The following is a 16862-nucleotide window of genomic DNA, read 5'->3' on the forward strand; positions in this document are numbered from 1 at the left end:
CAGGGGGTCGGGGTTGGGGGGTATCGTGCCCACCAGGGCCGAGCCATCCCAGCACTTGCTGCCGCTGTAGGTTACCGAGCGGGTCAGGGCCCCATGGGGACATAGACCCTTGCTCAGTGTTGCAGCTGGTGGGCGGCAGGACTGGCATCGGGCCCATCACGTGACTCTGTCCAGTGCTTCCTGCGTGGCTGCATTCAGCACCCTAGCCCCTGCCAGCCCCTCACTCTGGTCCTGCTCACCCCGCGGGTGCCGGGCGAGTAGTCCCCCAGGGCAGTGGGCTGGGGGCCTGCTGGTGGCCGGACGAGACTCCCTCCCCAGACCCAGGGAGAGCTTCTCCCCCCCAAACCTGGATGTCCCCAGGGTAGCGGGGCCTGAGCCAGGGACACTCTTGGCAAGTCCTCGGCCGGCTACTGGGGAGACTGGCCCAGCCTGCCAGGGGGCGGGGCAGGGTGGTAGGGGATGGGTGGGCTCAGTGATCTCCCTCCCACTGCTGTGCTCCTGCAGGGGACTTCCCGGCCGGTGGCATCTGGACTGGAGAGAGGCTTTTGGAGGGGGTCGCTGTGGGGGCAGAGACCGGCACGCACCCTAGTGCTTACTACGTGGGTTGGGACAGCATGCCATCAGGTCCAGCGCCTGGGCCATCCCTGGGAAGGACAGCGCAGCCCAGCTGCTCACTGACTATGCTTCTGGGAGCGGGGAAGGTCATCAGCCTGGCATGCTGTGGCAGGGGCTGAGCCTTACTGGGCAGTTCTGGATTGGGATGGTTCCTGGTGGCACCTGCCTGGCTTGTAACCCGAGCTGTCCTTGGGGGAGCTGGTGACTGTCTCAGCTTGCCTCCCTGGGGTGGTGGTGGAGAGGGGCGGGAGCAGGTACGGGAAGAGGAGGGCTCTGCTCCCTCCTGTCTGGGGCTGAGACCGGCCATCTCGAGGTGCCCCAGAGGATCAGGTGATTGACTTTTCCTGAGGCGTCTGCACAGGACGGGTCCCCTGCAAGGCTGGACGGTGACCTTGCTTGTTAAGGAGACACAGGCCTGTTGTGGCCCTGTTGCCCCATGCTGTAGCCTGAGAAGGGGACTTCCGCTGCCTGGACGGGGCGCTCGTCGATGGGGAGGCCCCCCGGTGCCCCCAGGCCCGGCCTCTCCACACAGAAAGGTCCCCCAGTGCAGTTCCCACTTGCAGGAGGAGGGCTCACAGGGCGAGGGGCGTGGAGGACATGGAGCGCTGGGGGTCCTCCCCGCTGGTCTGGGGCGGGGGTCCGCAGAGGGTGGAGGGTCTGGCCCGTGTTGCTGGGGTGGCAGCGCAGTGTCCCTGGCTTGTCCTGGACAGCGAGTCAGGGCAGCGTCAGGGACATCTGCCTGGCCTTGGGGGGCGGGCGGGAGCCGGGGACGGGAGCCGGCCTGCGCTGTCAGCCTCGCCTGGGGTAGTGGGGCCCTCCAGGAGCCAGAAAGCCCTTGGGGACCCTGCCAGGGTCAGCTGTCCCCCAAGGCTGGGCTGCAGGAATGCTGGTCAGCGTTGCCCTGGGGCTCCTGCTAGGTGGGCATGGGGGCCAAGGCTTCCTCCTCTCCCCCTTTTCAGTTTGCGGGCAGGGCTCCTACAGCTCCGCGCTCTGACATGGGGTCCAGACCGCGCTCTGGGGGGGCCGTGCTGGGTCCTGCAGGTGTCAGCATCTCCTCTGGTGCGGTGACTGCCACACGCCCCTGGCATCTGCCTCCCAAGTCGTGGCAGCAGAACCACCTCCAGACTTTGCCCATTTCCCCTGGGGGGCAGAGTGTGGGCTCAGAACTTGGCTCCTGGAATCAGTGTTAGGGGGTTGGGAAGGTGAGCGCACGCAGGCCTCGAGAACAGCTGGCTGGGGGCAGCTCTGGGCTGGCCCTGCTGGGCGCCCCAGGTGCCGTCAGGAGGAAGGCCGCGCTCTGCGGGGAGTCTGGGCCCGGTCCACAGCCAGCAGAGCTGGTGGCCTGTTCCCCTGGCTCCCCGAGGCCCTGTGGGATTAGTGCCTTCTGGGGGTGCAGCAAACCCAGGAGGGGCCCTGGGCGCTGCTGGGAGGAGATGCGGCTGCTCAGGAGCTCCCAGCCCACAGGGACCGCTGACCATAGGCTGTGTCGCTCCTCACAGTGTCTGGCTTGGGATTCAGGGGCATCCAGGTCAGAGCCCCGGGGCTTACCGAGCCGATGCCCATGGTCATGGGCCCGTCCTGGGGAACCACGTTGAAGCCACAGGTGATCCCAGCCCTGCGGTGGGACTTGGGCTCTAGCCCCTGCCTGCCCCGTGGCTGCCCTGAAAGGTGCCTTGAGCCATCCCTGCCCACCTGGGCCCCGGTCTTCCCAGCGGTGCCCACCTGGACCCCAGCCCCCATCACTGCTGATGCTCTGTGTCTACGGTTTGCTGTGATGTGGGGCCCGATTCAGCTGAGGCCTAGTTTTGCAGGCCTGCCTGCTGTTCACCCTGGGGGACTGGCCTGGGCCCAGGAGCGCCCAGCGGCAGGGGGACCCCTGCGGACCCGTCCCCATACCCTGTCCATCCTGCCCTGGCCCTTTGCCCTTGCACCAGCCTGGACACCACGGCCTGCCCGTGCCTTCTGCCACTGGTCGGTCTGCCAGGCTGAGGCCACCTCCCAGGGGGCCTGCTGAGCTCAGGCTCTGTGGCCTGCAAGGCCAGAGGGTCCGCGGGTCCCTGGCCACCTGCTCTGGGCGGGGCACAGGTGGTAGGGCCACTCGGGTCCTGCACTGTTCATTGCTGGCCTGCCCAGGGACCTGCACGCACCTCCCCTTCCAGAGCCAGGCCCTGCTCACCGTACCGAGCAAGGCCTGGTCATGGCCCAGGGCCTCCCCAGGCTCTGGGGGGCCAGTGCATATGCAGGTTGCTCAGGGGTGCATGAGCCTGAGGGGGCTCCTCGAGGAGTCGGGGCTTGAATGGGGCACTTGAGATGGGGCAGGAGGTGACCTGAGCTCAGGGGCCAAGTTGTGGCTGAGAGCCAGGCAGGGCTGGTCAGCAGGCCTGGGGAATGGATTTCCTGGGGGGGTGGGAGGTGGGGAGGGTGCCTCTACGGGGGGCAGTGGGTTCATCCCCCTGTGGCTCCTGGGGGGCTGAGCTCTGGGTGCCCCTCTTGGCACCCCAGTGTCCAGCAGAAGGTGGTTACCCTGAAGAGGTCAGGGCTGGCTTTGTGTCTGCTCTGCCGCCTCCCACCCCTCGGCCTGGACCGGTGGGGACAGGGTGGGCGGGGGAGGCCCACTGCCGTGGCCTGACCGGGCTCTCGCAGAGGACATGGTGTGGCTGGGAAGGTCAGCTGAGGAGTCACAGGAAGGCAGATACCGCCTCAGGAAATGGCCCTTAGACACGGTGCTCCTGGAGCCGTTGAGAGGCCATTGGGGGTGGGGGAAGGGGCGGCCAGCCTCAGAACCGTGTGAGGACAGAGCGAGTGCCAGTAAATGGCCACTTCTCCTCCACTCTTTCATCTTTCTCGTGTGTGGACACTTCTCCGAGTGACCTTTCTTCCGAGAAGCCTGACTGCGGTGTAACTGCCCTGTGGTACACCTCTTGTCTTCAACGTGTGCTCTTGGGTCAGCGCAGTGGGTGTGGACCCCGTGAGACCACCGTTAACGGGGCCAACCATCCACCCCCCCAAACGTATCCTTCTGCCTGTCCGTAAGCTCTCCTCCCTGCACGCTGCCCCCGCCCTGGGCCACCACCCATCCGCTCCTGGCTCTGTAGGTTGGTTTGCTTTGGTAGAACTTTCTATCAATGGAAGCACACAGTGGGCACTTTTTTGTTCGGCTTCTGCCCAGCACCATGTCCCGGGGTTCCTGTGGGTCGTGGCGTGTGCACACTCCCGTGTGGGACTCTGCACCCTGCTTTGGTGATCCGTTTCCCCGCTGAAGGACATCTGGGTTGGGCCCAGGTTTGGGGCTGGGAACGCGGGGGCCCACGTTGTGGCGTGGGCACGTGGCAGGGCTGGCCACGCAGCAGGGGTGAGCGGATGGGGAGGAATCTGCGTGGCTGCTCCCCGTGCCTCCCCACCGGCCGGGCATCAGCATCCGGCTCCCGCGTGTCCTCGGCAGCGCTTGGCTTGGTGGCTCTCCTTACATCCAGCCAACCCGACATGTGCGTGGGGGCCTTGTCTCGTGGCTGGGTTCGCGCTTCCTCATGACCGATACACTGAGCGCCTTCCCGGGTCTTCGTTCTGTGGAGCATCTGTTGAGGTCTGTCCTCTGGTGGGGACACGGGTGGTCTGTTTCCTTCCTGGCGAGCTCCAGGAGTGTTGATTATATTCTGGACACGAGTCCTTTGTCGCCTTCCCCCTGCTGGGGTCCAACAGGTGTGTAGCCCTCTCGCTCCCTTCACTGCCTGCAGAGAGGAGATTCCGCTTCTGGAGAAGTCTGAGAAGTCCCTGACTGGCCCGAGGCCCAGAGCCCTTCGTGCTTTCTCCTAGAACTTGTGTGGTTTCGGGTTTAGCTTTAGGCCTGGGACTGTTTGGAGTCCCTTTCCAGGTCAGGTGTGAGCTGCAGCTCGAGGCCCCTTGTTTATGTGGCTTTTCCCAAATGTCTGAGCACCGTTTGCTGGAAGGGCTGTCCCCCGCCCCCCTGCCCTCAGGTGTATCCCCCCCCACGATGCCCCCCTGCCCTCTGGTGCATCTCCCCACGGTCCCTCCCCTGCCCTCAGGTGCATCCCCCCACGGTGCCCCCCCGCCCTCAGGTGCATCCCCCCCACGATGCCCCCCCCCGTCCTCAGGTTCATCCCCCCCACGGTCCCTCCCCTGACCTCAGGTGCATCCCCCCATGGTGCCCCCCCGCCCTCAGGTGCATCCCCCCCACGATGCCCCCCCGTCCTCAGGTGCATCCCCCCCACGGTGCCCCCCTGGCCTCAGGTGCATCCCCCCCACAGTCCCTCCCCTGCCTTCAGGTGCATCCCCCCACGGTGCCCCCCGCCCTCAGGGGCATCCCCCCACGGTGCCCCCCCACCCTCAGGGGCACCCCCCCCCCCACAGTGACCTTAGCACCAGGGCGGGGATTCTGGAACCTCTGATATTGATGAGCCTTGCCTCCCACCCGTCCACCTGCCAGACACCGAAGGTGGGTCAATGGAGGGTCAGCAGACCCAGCAGGACCCCCATGTCCTCCCACGCACCGTGAGTCCCCAGGACTTGGAGGGCCCAGTGGCCCTGATGGTCCTGGCCCCGATGTTTGACCTGTGTGTGTATGTACACACGTGTGTCTCTGCTTGGGTGTGTATCCCTTGCTCACACGGAGAAAGAAGGAAGGGGACAGGAGAGCCCCAGGGTCAGCCTGTGTACCCCAGCGGAAGGCATCTGCATGCAGAGAGGGAAGGTCACGGGCTGGGGTCTGGGGCCAGGGTGCTGGCCTCTGTCCCTGAAGGGGCGGCAGAGCTGCTGGGAGGGGAGGGTCCCCCGTGATGTGAGTGTGTGGGTGGGGGGCCAGGGGATGGTGGTGTTGGTAGCCAGCTCGGGCTCCTGCTGCCACGTGCAGTTGGCCACGCCCCTCTCCAGGCCCCTTCCGTGTCCGGGGTGCACAGGTGCCATCCTGCCACACCCCCCACTTGTTAGAGGAGCCCGTGTGATGGTGCTTCGGGCATAGCCGTCCCGTGCTGTCCTCAAGGGCATTGGGAGGACGCCCTGACCTTCCCGGGGCCCCAGTGGGGTGGCAGGACTCACAGCTCTAGGCCGAGACTTGACCCTGGGCTCCCCTGACACCACAGGGCCCCCCAGTACCGCAGGGTACCCAGATGGCCATGAAGAGAGGGCTCTCGAGGGGGTGGGGGTGGGCGGGGGGCGGGGCTGACCCGAAAGGCATCTGTGTCATTTGGGGGAAGAGCTTCCTGCCCCTCTGCCCCTCTTGGTCCCTGGCGGGGAGCACCTTCCAGGCAGAGTGGGGTCCCACCTACACTTTGACTCCCTATGGCACCTCTGGAATGTTCCATGCGTGGCTGAGGAGCGGCTGGCCCGGGTCAAGGAGAGCAGGCCACGTGTTGGGGGCAGGCCCGGGCAATTCTGTTATTTTTCTCCAGGACTTGGATGGTAACAAACCACCAAACTGGGAAGAAAATTGGGAGCCTGGGGCGGGCGTCAGGGACTCAGAGGGTTGGGGGCCTCCAGAGTTCCCGCTTTCAGGGGCCACGTCAGGGATGGACCCTGAGTGGGGGCAGGCAGGTGTCGTGCTGTGAGGCCCTGGAGATGCCCTGGCAAGGGGCCGGCTGAGCTCCCAGCCCTTCCCAGGGGCCCGGGCTGGGGAGGGGTCTGTGCCGGGGCCCCAAGAGGGCAGGGCCATTTCCCGCGGGGTCTGGAAGCACATCCCTAGTGGTGGCACAGTGCCTGGTGTGGGACTGATGGTCAGTCGTTGTGCGTGGTTGGAACCAGCTGGCACGTGTGGCTTGGTGTCGCCCTGGGCCCGTCTGGAGCCTGCGGGTACCTCCTCTCCAGCAGGGAGGGCCAGGGGCCAGCTTTCCAAGGTGACCCTCGCCCAGCGGGTGCCCGCCGAGAGCCCCTCAGGCCAGTGCAGGGTGACGGGGAGGGGCTTGGCCTTGCCCCATGGGGAGCCTGGGGGAAAGCCTCACCACTGTGGCTCCGGGACTGGACGTCCTCCTTTCCAAACCTGCCAGTGAAGCGTGGGGAGCAGGAGCCGTGGCAGCCGGGAGCAAGGCAGTGGCTGGACCGCGTGCTCTTTGCTTGGGTGTGGTAGACGTCTGCACCCACTGATCGGGAGCCCCCTCCCCGTCACCCCATCTATGGGGAGCGCCCCCCACTACAGCTGAGCAGACCAGGCCGCAGCGGCCAGGTGACAGGCCCCACAGTGGCTGGCAGCCAGCGAGCGCCACCAGACGTCGGGGCCGGCGGAGGTTCCCTGTATGCCCGCGGGGCAGCCGGGCTCCAGGCTCTGAAACGTCTGGTCTGTGAGGCCGTGTGCCCGCCCGGAGCTCTTGCATCCGCCCCGACGCAAGGCCCCTGCGTCAGGACGCTCTGTGTTAGGGCTGAGCCGCGCCGGACGGCCGGGGAGGCAAGCCCCCAGGTCGGAGGGACTCAGAGGGACTCGGAGCGGCTTTGTGCTGCTGGCGGGGTCCGGGCTGGGTGTGAGGAAGGGGGCGCTGATGGGGAGGGCCTTCACGGCCCTGGGGGATGCTGGTCAGCCTGACGGCGGGTGGACCCCAGACATGTGCGGGCATTTACGGGGGCTCACTTCTCGGAGCCCCCCACAGCCTGACGTCAGCCTTGTTCCAGGTGGGGAAAGCCGGGCCCGGGGCGCCCTGCTGGCGAGGGGCAGAGCCCGACGGGAACCAGGTGTTTGACCTTGGAGGTGACCTCTGTGTATGTGTGTGCTCGAGTATATGTCATTTTATTGTGGTAACCGAAAACGTAGCATTTAACCAGTTGAAAGTGTGCAGGTCGGTGGTATCTGGGAGGTTCGCAGTGTTCCTAACTCCTGCACGTTGTCATGGGCCACATCGGAAGCCCTACACCTGGTAGCGGGGAGTGACCCCATCACCCTACCCCGGCCCCAGGCAACCCCGGATCCACGGTCTGTCTCTGTGCATCGGCCTGTTGCGGGCATCGGGTGGGAGTGGGTCCGTGCAGGGCGTGGTCCTTGGGGACGGCTCGGCCCATGCTGCGGCAGCTGTGACCTGTCCCTGGTCTCGAGCTGTGTGATGTTCCATTGCAAGGATGGCTGGCATGTTGTTTATGCTTGTCTGCCGGCGGGTGCCTGGGCTGGTTCCACCTTTGTGAGGAGCGCTGCCGTGAACATGTGTGTGCAAGCTTTTGTTTGAACACCTGCGTCTCGTTCCCTGCTGTCTGCACCTAGGGGTGGGCTTGTCAGGTCACGTGACACCAGGTCCCACCTGCCCGTGACCTCTCTGAGCCCTTTCATTTGGGGGCCCCCCCGGGGGTCTCGGTTTGGGATCGCATCAGCTCCCCCTCCTGCCCGCCCCCGCACCCCCACGCTCTGGCCCTGGATGCAGTCCCTTGCGCTGTCCCTTCCTCGCCGCAGGGACCCCATCATGCTGGTGCCCAGGCTCTCCCAGGGCCAAGTGCCCCCCCCCCCCGCCTGGAGAGCCCCCTCTTCCATCCATGAAACTCTGCTCCTGGGCCCCCAATTGAAGTGTCATTGGAGTCTCACACTGACAGTACCCCAAAGCCAAGTGGGACACAGAATGTGTTCTAGAACCGGACCCTGGGGAGGAGCCATTCTCCTGAAGGACAGCAGGTGACCCCCCCGACCCCATACCCTGGGTAGGGCAGCGGCCTCCCAGCCTCTCCCTCCCACTGCACTGGCCTGGCCCTCCGTGTCCCCTCTCTTGCCCCCAAACCTCGAAACCCCTCACCCACAGCCCTGCATCCTCCCTCCCCTCCCAGTAGGGCTGGGTGCCCCTTGGGGTTTCTGCACCGCACCCGTCCTTCCAGACTCACCTCCTGCCTTCTGCTGGCTCTCCTGCCGCATGACCCCTGCCCCAGATGAGAATAGACTGGAACCTGGCCCACCCCCAGTTCTGCGGCAGCCCCCCAGGTCTGCAGCCCACCCCCCACCTGGTTCTGCAGCCAAGCCTCCCCCACCAGGCTGGCTTCTCTCTCCCGCCTCATCTCCATGCACGTAACCAGTGGTGAGAGCCCCCTCCTAAAAGCCTGCATCTCAGAATGGATTCAAAACAAACCCAAATATCTATTGTCTATAAAAATATCACAAAATCGGGAACGATGTCATCAAAATAAAAGAGCAGCTGGGGATTTTCAGGTACCCGCACCCAGAGACAGGAGAGGCGTGGCCTGCATCTCGGACAAGGCACTGGGGCGAAGAGGGAGATTTCATCGATAGCCGCGCGGCCTCCGTGCTCCGTAAGCAGGACCTCCTGCCGACACCCCAGGCATCTGACGACCGCCAGAGCCAAGATGCATTCTAAAATTAACAGGCTAGATTCCCCTGATCTTGACCTACGTTTAAAGCTAATTACCAGTTTACTTAGTAACAAGTTTAAAGAAGAAAAATCTACTTAACTGAACACGGCCACGGCCCTGTGGGTATTGAAGAGCGCGCACGGGGAGGGACGCGGGGGTCCCTCATGCACAGCTGCGTGGGCTTACGGGCCTAGACGAGACTGAAGTCAGCATGCAAGCTAAACCAGTGATAACCCGGGCAAAAATGCAGAAATAAGAGAAGACAATAAAATACTAAGAAGCAAAAAATATCGAATTGACAATCCGGAATGGACTCTTATTTTTTTGGTTTTTTTTTTGGGGGGGGGTGTTTTTGTTTTTGTTTTTTTGTTTTAGGAAAAGGATGACATAGTTCTAATCAAGGACAAATGGCAACTATAGAGTTAAAAATTAGACACGAGAATGCTTTGTAGCGACAGATTGAGCTTTGACCGTGATTCACAAACTTGTATTCCAACAGATCTGAGAAACCTTGCAGAATGGCTGCTTACTTGGGAGAAGGTATTAAGTTAGAGACGAACGAAGAAGTGTCTCAGATTTGGAATGAGCTTGAAAGGCCACTGAAGTGGGAGGAAGATGAGGGCAGGCTGATGCACGATCGGGACCCTCCGCGAGGTGACTCTGGTGGCCGAGTGCCCGGTCACGGCACAACCTCTGTTCCGTTCCGAGTGCAGGATGTGGGACACGAGCGAAAAGACACTTCTACAAAAGGTCGTTGACGAGTTTTCCCTCAGGAAGCCTGTGGCCGGCTGACCCATGCCACACAGGCCCCTCCCAGTCCAGGTCGACACCTGGCCACGGGCAGCTCACCTGCTGCTGCTCAGAAGCACAGTGCTGACCCACCGGCCTGGTGAGGACCCCAAAAAGGTGACTGCCGACCGGCCCTGTGCACAGGCGGACATGGGAGAATCCAAAATAAAATAACAGCACACTAAACCCAAAAGCACGCTAGGAGTGGCCACCACTCCCACAAAGTGCTGGGGATGGGCGAAGCTCGGGAGACAAGGGACATGGCTTGTCGGGGGGAGGGAGCGCTCCCGAAGTCGCGGACCAGCCAGGAGGGCAGGTGGTCATCAGTGGGGGCAGCGCTGCCCTGGTGGACAAAGAGGGGAGGATGGTTCCATACCCAGCCTCAGAGCATCTCCCTCGGGGGTGACGTGGCGAAGACCCCACCTTGCAGGGATGAAACCCGCCTGATCAAAGTTCACATCCCCAGGAAGGGGCAAACCAACCGCGGGAGCCCCCGCGCGGATGTCCTTGGTCAGCCGCGTTCTTGCCAAAGACACGTCACCGGATTCTAGTCGTGAGGAAACACCGGGTAAACCCGAATTGAAGGATACTCCCCAGGGACACTGGCCTGAACTCTTTGAAGATGTCAAAGTCAAAAGAACATACAGAGAGACTAAGGAAGTGTTCAGATCACAGGAGGAACGTGAAGATGATGGTGGCATGGAATCTGTGATTCGGGGTGGGGTTCCGGTCGGGGAGAGCCGCCTGTGCGCCCAGCGCTGGGGTGCTCGGCCAGGTAGAGTCAGTGGCTCGGATTAGGTAAGGTGTCCCGTGTGTGTTCCGTTTCCTGATTTTGACACCTGCGGCTACAGACCAGAATGTCCTTGTTCCTGAGATATGCGCGCAGAAGTATTTAGCAAAACCCAGGCTCGATGTCTCCAGCCTACCTTCCAATGGTTCCAGAAAACCTAACGGAGGGGAGGAGGCGGGGGAGAGGGAGGCCATAGGGCAGGAAAATGGGGCAACTGCTGGTGAATCTGAGCTAAGGGCGTTTGGGAGTTCCTCGTGCTGTTCTTGCAACCGTCCTGTAAGTTCGAGATTAAACTGTATGAATAAAAAGTTACCCCAAATTGCCACGACCCCTTTGGATTTCTCTCCCCTCTTGCGCGCATGGGCGGTTTACTTCTTCTGAAATGTACGGATGTGATCTGTTGCATCACTGATGCTAATCAGAAGCACATGATGATTTCAAGAGCTGCTGGAAAGGCTTCTGATTATCTCCTGGAAGACATAAGAACATGTTTTTAGATCAGCTTTTCTGATTATAGAACTCAGAGATGTTGAGCAGAGACCATTTGGAAATTTTAAAGAGGAAATTAAAATGACTCATTGAACCACAACCCAGAGACACCTGCCGTTGATTCCTTCCCGGTCTTTCCCCAGGTCAGTTTGGGGGTGTGTGTGCATGTGCCGATGTGTGCCCCTGGGGTGCAGGAGAGAACGTGCGCACACTTGGTGAGCGGTGGGGCTCCGGCCAGCCTGCCCCCAAAGCTGTGTGGCTGTGTGTGCCGTTGCGGCATCCTCTATGAGGCGGGGATGGTGCAAGCCTTAGCCTTGCACGGGTGATGGAGGGTGAGTGTCCTCACGGGCACGCACCCCCCTTAACACCAGCTCCGAGGAAGCACGATGTGATCAGTGGAACGGCACCGCCGTTATTCGCATGTATCTGCACATGTATATTTCTTTGTGTAAATATTGGGTAAAATGGAGACGGTGCTAAACCACTCATTTGCATTTTTTTATCCCTCAACACGGGCCGAACGTTTCCCACGTGACGTTCCAAGGCTGCCGGTTGTTTCCTCTGGGACGGAACAGATGCACCCCTCCTTTTCTCTGCTGTTGACACGGTGTCGTTTCCCACTTCACTCTTAGAAGATGGTGATGCAAATCCCCGTACGTTCATTTTTTGCCTGGAACCCGGATTATTTCCTTGGGTCACATTTGCAGGAGGGGACCAGCGAGATCAAAGCATTCCCACGTTTTGATGGCTCTGACACCTTTGGCCAAACCGCCTTCCGGGAAGCTTCTCCTAATTTAACCTCCCTCATTGATGCTGGACGGCACTCAGGTTTTTTTCCGCCCTCTCTAAAGCTGGGTATTATCGTCAAAACACTTTGCCCTTTTGATGAAGCAGAAATAGCATGTTGTTTTTGGAGCGAAGGGGAATGCCTTCGTGTTTATCAGCCTCTTTGTACTTGAGCAATGGAGTCAGCTGCCCACGGTGCACCTGTGATGCACGGGGCTGTCTTCCAGGTTCCTGGGGACCTGAGACAGGATCGCTGTCCCCTGGGACATGGCATTCCAGAGAGCAGAGAGGGTGTCAGACAGCAGCTGGAACCCGAGAAGGCACGAAGCAGGGAAGGGGGTGAAGAGTGTGATGGGTGCCCTTTCATGGGGGTGGTCAGGGGGCAGCCTGTCAGAGGAGACAGCATGTGCAAAAGCCCTGTGGTATGGCATGCTTGGCACATGTGAGGAGTGGCGAGGGCTGGGGGCTGGAGGGCGGGCCTGGGTTGTGACTCTGAGAGCCATAGGGGACACCAAGGGGCTTGAGTGACGAGTGCTGAGGTCTGTCCGCTCAAATTCTATACTTTTTATTTTTTACTTTTTATTTTGAAATAAGCGTAGACTTACAGAAAAGTTCTGTAGTAGTAGAGAGCTCCCATAGGCTCCTGCCTCAGCTTCCCCTGAAGCGAACATCTTCCTGAGCCAGATACATCGATGAGAACCAGGAAGCAGGCATCGGTGTGCTCCTGCCAATGAGGCTACAGGCCATGTTCGAATCCCACCCGTTTTCCCGCTCGCGTCCTTTCTCTGCTCTGAGATCCGCACGCTGCGTTCAGGTGTCCTCCCCTCCGTCTCCCACGGCCCCTGGCAGCTCCACCGGCATTCCCTGTCTTCCGGGACCTGCACATTTTTGACGAGTACCGTGCAGCTGTCCGTAGATGGTCCCTTGATTTGGGTGTGTCCGATGGGCGTGGCGATTAGATCGAGGTGGTGCCTTTTTGGCGAGCACGGCCGGGAGCAGCGTCGGGTCCTGAGCTGTGCCTTGTAACACGGATGCACGACGTCGTAGGTCTTCTTTGGGTGATTTTGACGTTGATCACTTGGGTAGAGGACTCTTTCAAGCTTTTCTGCTGAAAATGTACTGTTTTCCCCTCTGTCATTAATAAATATCTTGAGGAAGATACTTGGACACATTGCAAATATCCTTTTCCTCCTCAAACTCTGCCCGCTGCGTCTAGCTTCCGGCGGCAGCTCCTGTTGGCACGGGGCTCCTTCCGTGGGCTCCTTCCATGGCATTTGTCTGATGGGGATTTTCTATCCCTGCTTCCCTCTCCACTTATTAACTGGGATTCATCCGTAGGGTGAGCTGTCTCATCCCAGAGGTTTGTTTATATCCATGTGGCCTCATGGATCTTGATTCAATTTATGGGTCATCGTCCAATACTATTATTCCTGATTTCGTGCCTCAAATAGCCCCTGGTTTGGGCACTGGGAGCTCCTTCAGGGCGGCTTCTGAGCCCTTCCAGGGCACTCCGTCTTTGTTGAGCACACGGCATCCCTCTGTGGCTCCCCAGCGTGCTCCCGACTTTGCTTGATTTGTCCTCCTTGTCTGGTTTGGAAATCAGCCACTTCTCCAAGGAGCCTGGTTCCTTTGGCAGATGGGATGTAGATACCAAGCCCAGGGCACTGGCGGCTGGGCAGCCCGGCCTGGCCGGCAGCTGCAGGTGTGGCATGTCTGGCCCCAGACGCACACGGCTGTTTCCTTCTGCAACTGTCTGCCCGTGTGTGTATGTGTAATATTCATGTGGGTTCCTGCCACGTCTCCAGTTCCATTTCTTGGCAGCAGGAAACCCGGCTCTCACTCTTGTCTTTTTTTTCTGACCCTGGTAACGTACATGAAGTAGCCCCAGGCTCATCCTTCCTGTGGTTCTTGCACACAAAGGAGCAAACGCATGTGTGTTTTCTTATATTGCCTTTCTTACACAAAGGAAAGCATACCATAGATACTTTCTGGTTAAATTTTTAATTGTGGTAAAATACACATACAATTTGCCAGCTGAACCATTTTTAGGTGCACAGCTCAGGGGCACTTAAGCATATTTACACTGTTGTGCAGCCGTCCCCACCATCCATGTCCAGATTGTTTTCACCCTCCCAAACTGAAACTCTATCTCCATGAAACACCCCCATCCCCTCCCCCGGCCCCGCTGCCCACCGTCCACTCTCTGTCCCCCTGAGTCGCCGACCCCCATCCCTCCCCTGGCCCCAGCACCCACCGTCCACTCTATGTCTCTATGAACTTGACCTCTCTAGAGACCTCATATGAGTGGATCATACAGTATCTGTCCTTTTGTGTCTGGCCTATTTTACTCAGCATAGCATCCTCGGTCCATCCAGCTGTAACCGGTCAGCATGTCCCTCCATGTTCAGGCTGAGTGACAGTCCAGTGTGTGGATGGGCCATGTCTTGTTTATGCATTCATCCATCAAAGAACACCTGGGTTGCTTCTGCTTTTGACTATAGTGAATAATGCTGCTATGAACATGAATATACAATGATCTATTTGATACTCTACTTTTAATTCTTTTGGGGATACACCCAAATGTGGGATTGCTGGATCACATGGTAATTCTATTTTTAATTTTTCTGAGGGTTGCCATATTGTCTTCCAAAGCGGCTGCACCGTTTTCATTCCCACCAACAGTGCACACGCGTTCAGGTTTCTTCACAGCCTCATCAACACTTGGTATCTCTTGTCTCTTGATGATCATCATTGTGACAGGTGGTATCTCCTTGTGGTTTTGATTTGCATTTCCCTGATGGTGAGTGATGTTGAGCCCCTCTCATGGTACCTGTTGGCCATTTGTATGTCCTCTTCGGAAAAAATGTCGGTTTACGTCCTTTGCCCATTTTAAAATCAGGTTATTTGGGTTTTTCCTGTTGAGTTGTAGGAGTTCTTTGTATATTTTAGATAGTAACCCCTTATTGGCTATGTGGTTTGCAAATATTTTCTCCCATTCCCAAGGTTGCTGGTTCATTTTGTCGATGGTTTCCATGGCTGTGCAGAAGCTTTCTAGTTTGATGTAATCCCACTTGTTTAGTTTTGCTTTTGTCGCCTTTACTTTTGGTGTCAGATCCAAAAAAAAAAAAAAATCATCACCTGGACCAATGTCAAAGAGCTTACCACCTGTGTTTTCTTCCAGGAGTTTTATGGTTTCAGGTCTTTTTTTTTTCGAGTCTTTAATCTATTTTGAGTTGATTTGTGTGTGTGGTGTAAGAAAGCGGTCCAGTTTCATTCTTGTGCACGTGGTTATCCAGTTTTCCCGGCACCATTTATTGAAGGGGCCGTCCTTCGGCAGTTGTATATTCTTGGCTCCTTTGTTATAAATTAATTGACCACACCTGTGGATTTATTTCTGGGCTCTATTCTGTTCCATCAATCTCTGTCTGATTTTATGTCAGCACCACACTGTTTTGATGACTACAGCTTTGTAACATGGTTTGAAATCAGGGAGTGTGATGCTTCCAGCTTTGTTCTTCCTCAAGATTGCCTTGGCTGTTCGGGCTCTTTTTTGGTTCCATACAAATTTTAGGATTGCTTTTTCTATTTCTGTGAAAAATGCCATTGGAATTTTGATGGGGATTGCATTGAAAATGTAGATTACTTTGGGGAGTATGGGCATTTTAACAATATTGATTCTTCCCATCCATGAACGTGGAATGTCTTCCCATTTATCTGTGTCATCTTTCATTTTTTTCATCAATGTCTTACAGTTTTCAGTGTATAGATCTTTCACCTCCTTGGTTAAATTTACTTCTAAGTATTTTATTCTTTTATAAATGGGGTTGTTTTCCTTATTTCTTGAAAGCTCTCAGTTTCACTTAGTATTGTCACCAATCTGCATAAAAGAATCAGAATGTTATTTTGCTATTTGACATCTGTATCCTTGCTCACATAACCATACCTCATCTATTCATACCCCTCATTTTGCAGATGGGGAAACTGAGACCCAGAAAAGTGGTGTGCCCAAGTCACACTGCCTATCAGAAGCAGAGTGGAAGGGCTTCTGGGTGGCTCAGTTGGTTAAGCGTCTGCCTTTGGCTTAGGTCATGATCTCAGGGTCCTGGGAACAAGCCCCGCATCGGGCTGCCTGCTTAGCAGGGAGCCTACCTCTCTCTCTCTCCCTCTGCCAGTCACTCCCCCTGCTTGTGCTCTCTCTCTGTCAAATAAATAAATAGAATCTTAAAAAAAAAAAAAAAAAGCAAAGTGGATATTGCTGTTTCTCAAAATAGGGGAGTCTAACTCTGGGAGAAGTATCAATCCCAGGTTTCGGGTTTGAAAAAACGATTATTAGTATTTTTATTTGAGTGTCATTGACACACAGTGTTATGTTAGTTTCAGGTGTACAACATAGCAATTCAACAAGTTCACACGTTATGCTGTGCTCAGCGTAAGTGTAGCTACTATCTGTCACCATGTAACGCTCGTACAGTGTTATTGACTCTGTTCCTTATGCTGTGCCATAATGGGACCGTTTTCTTAATTTCTCTTTCTTGTAGTCTGTAATTAGTGTATAGAAACACAACTATTTTTTGTACGTTGGTTTTATATCGTGCAACTTTACTGAATTTGTTTATTCTACGAGTTTGGTGGAGTCCTTAGGGTTTTCTGTACATAATATTTCATTGCAAATAGAAACAGTTTTACTTCTTCCTTTCTGGCTTAATTGCTCAGGCTGGGACTTCCAGTCATGTTGAATAGAAGTGATGAGGGTGTGTATTGTTTCCCTGCTCCTGATCTTAGAGGAAAAGCTTTTAGCTGTTCACCATTGAGGATGATGTCAGCTCTGGGCTTGTCACATGTGGTCTTTATGATGATGGAGTGTGTTCCGTCTATCCCCAATTTATTGAGAGTCTTTATCATGAAAGGATTTAAATTTGGCAAATGCTTTCTCTACATCTATTGAGCTGATTGTTATTTTATTTTATTTTATTTTTTATTTTTTTTTTTTTAAGATTTTATTTATTTATTTGAGAGAGAATGAGAGAGAGAGAGCACATGAGAGGGGGTAGGGTCAGAGGGAGAAACAGACTCCCTGCTGAGCAGGGAGCCCGATGCGGGACTCGATCCTGGA

General features: G+C 57.3%; 1 protein-coding gene across 14 annotated transcripts in view; it reads left to right on the forward strand.

The window, feature by feature from the left end:
• Positions 1-16862, forward strand: part of KCNQ1 (potassium voltage-gated channel subfamily Q member 1) — a 323759-nt gene that overhangs the window by 14668 nt on the left and 292229 nt on the right. The window contains exon 1 of one of the 14 annotated variants that reach the window (XM_078057621.1): positions 10869-11106. The exons of the other annotated variants lie outside the window; for them this stretch is intronic. The gene's annotated coding sequence lies outside the window, so the exon portion shown is untranslated. Of the gene's footprint in view, positions 1-10868; positions 11107-16862 lie in introns of those variants that run through there. 14 annotated transcript variants of the gene reach the window in all.

The sequence above is a fragment of the Halichoerus grypus genome, chromosome 11, assembly GCF_964656455.1.
Source record: "Halichoerus grypus chromosome 11, mHalGry1.hap1.1, whole genome shotgun sequence".
Classification (NCBI taxonomy): Eukaryota; Metazoa; Chordata; class Mammalia; order Carnivora; family Phocidae; genus Halichoerus; species Halichoerus grypus.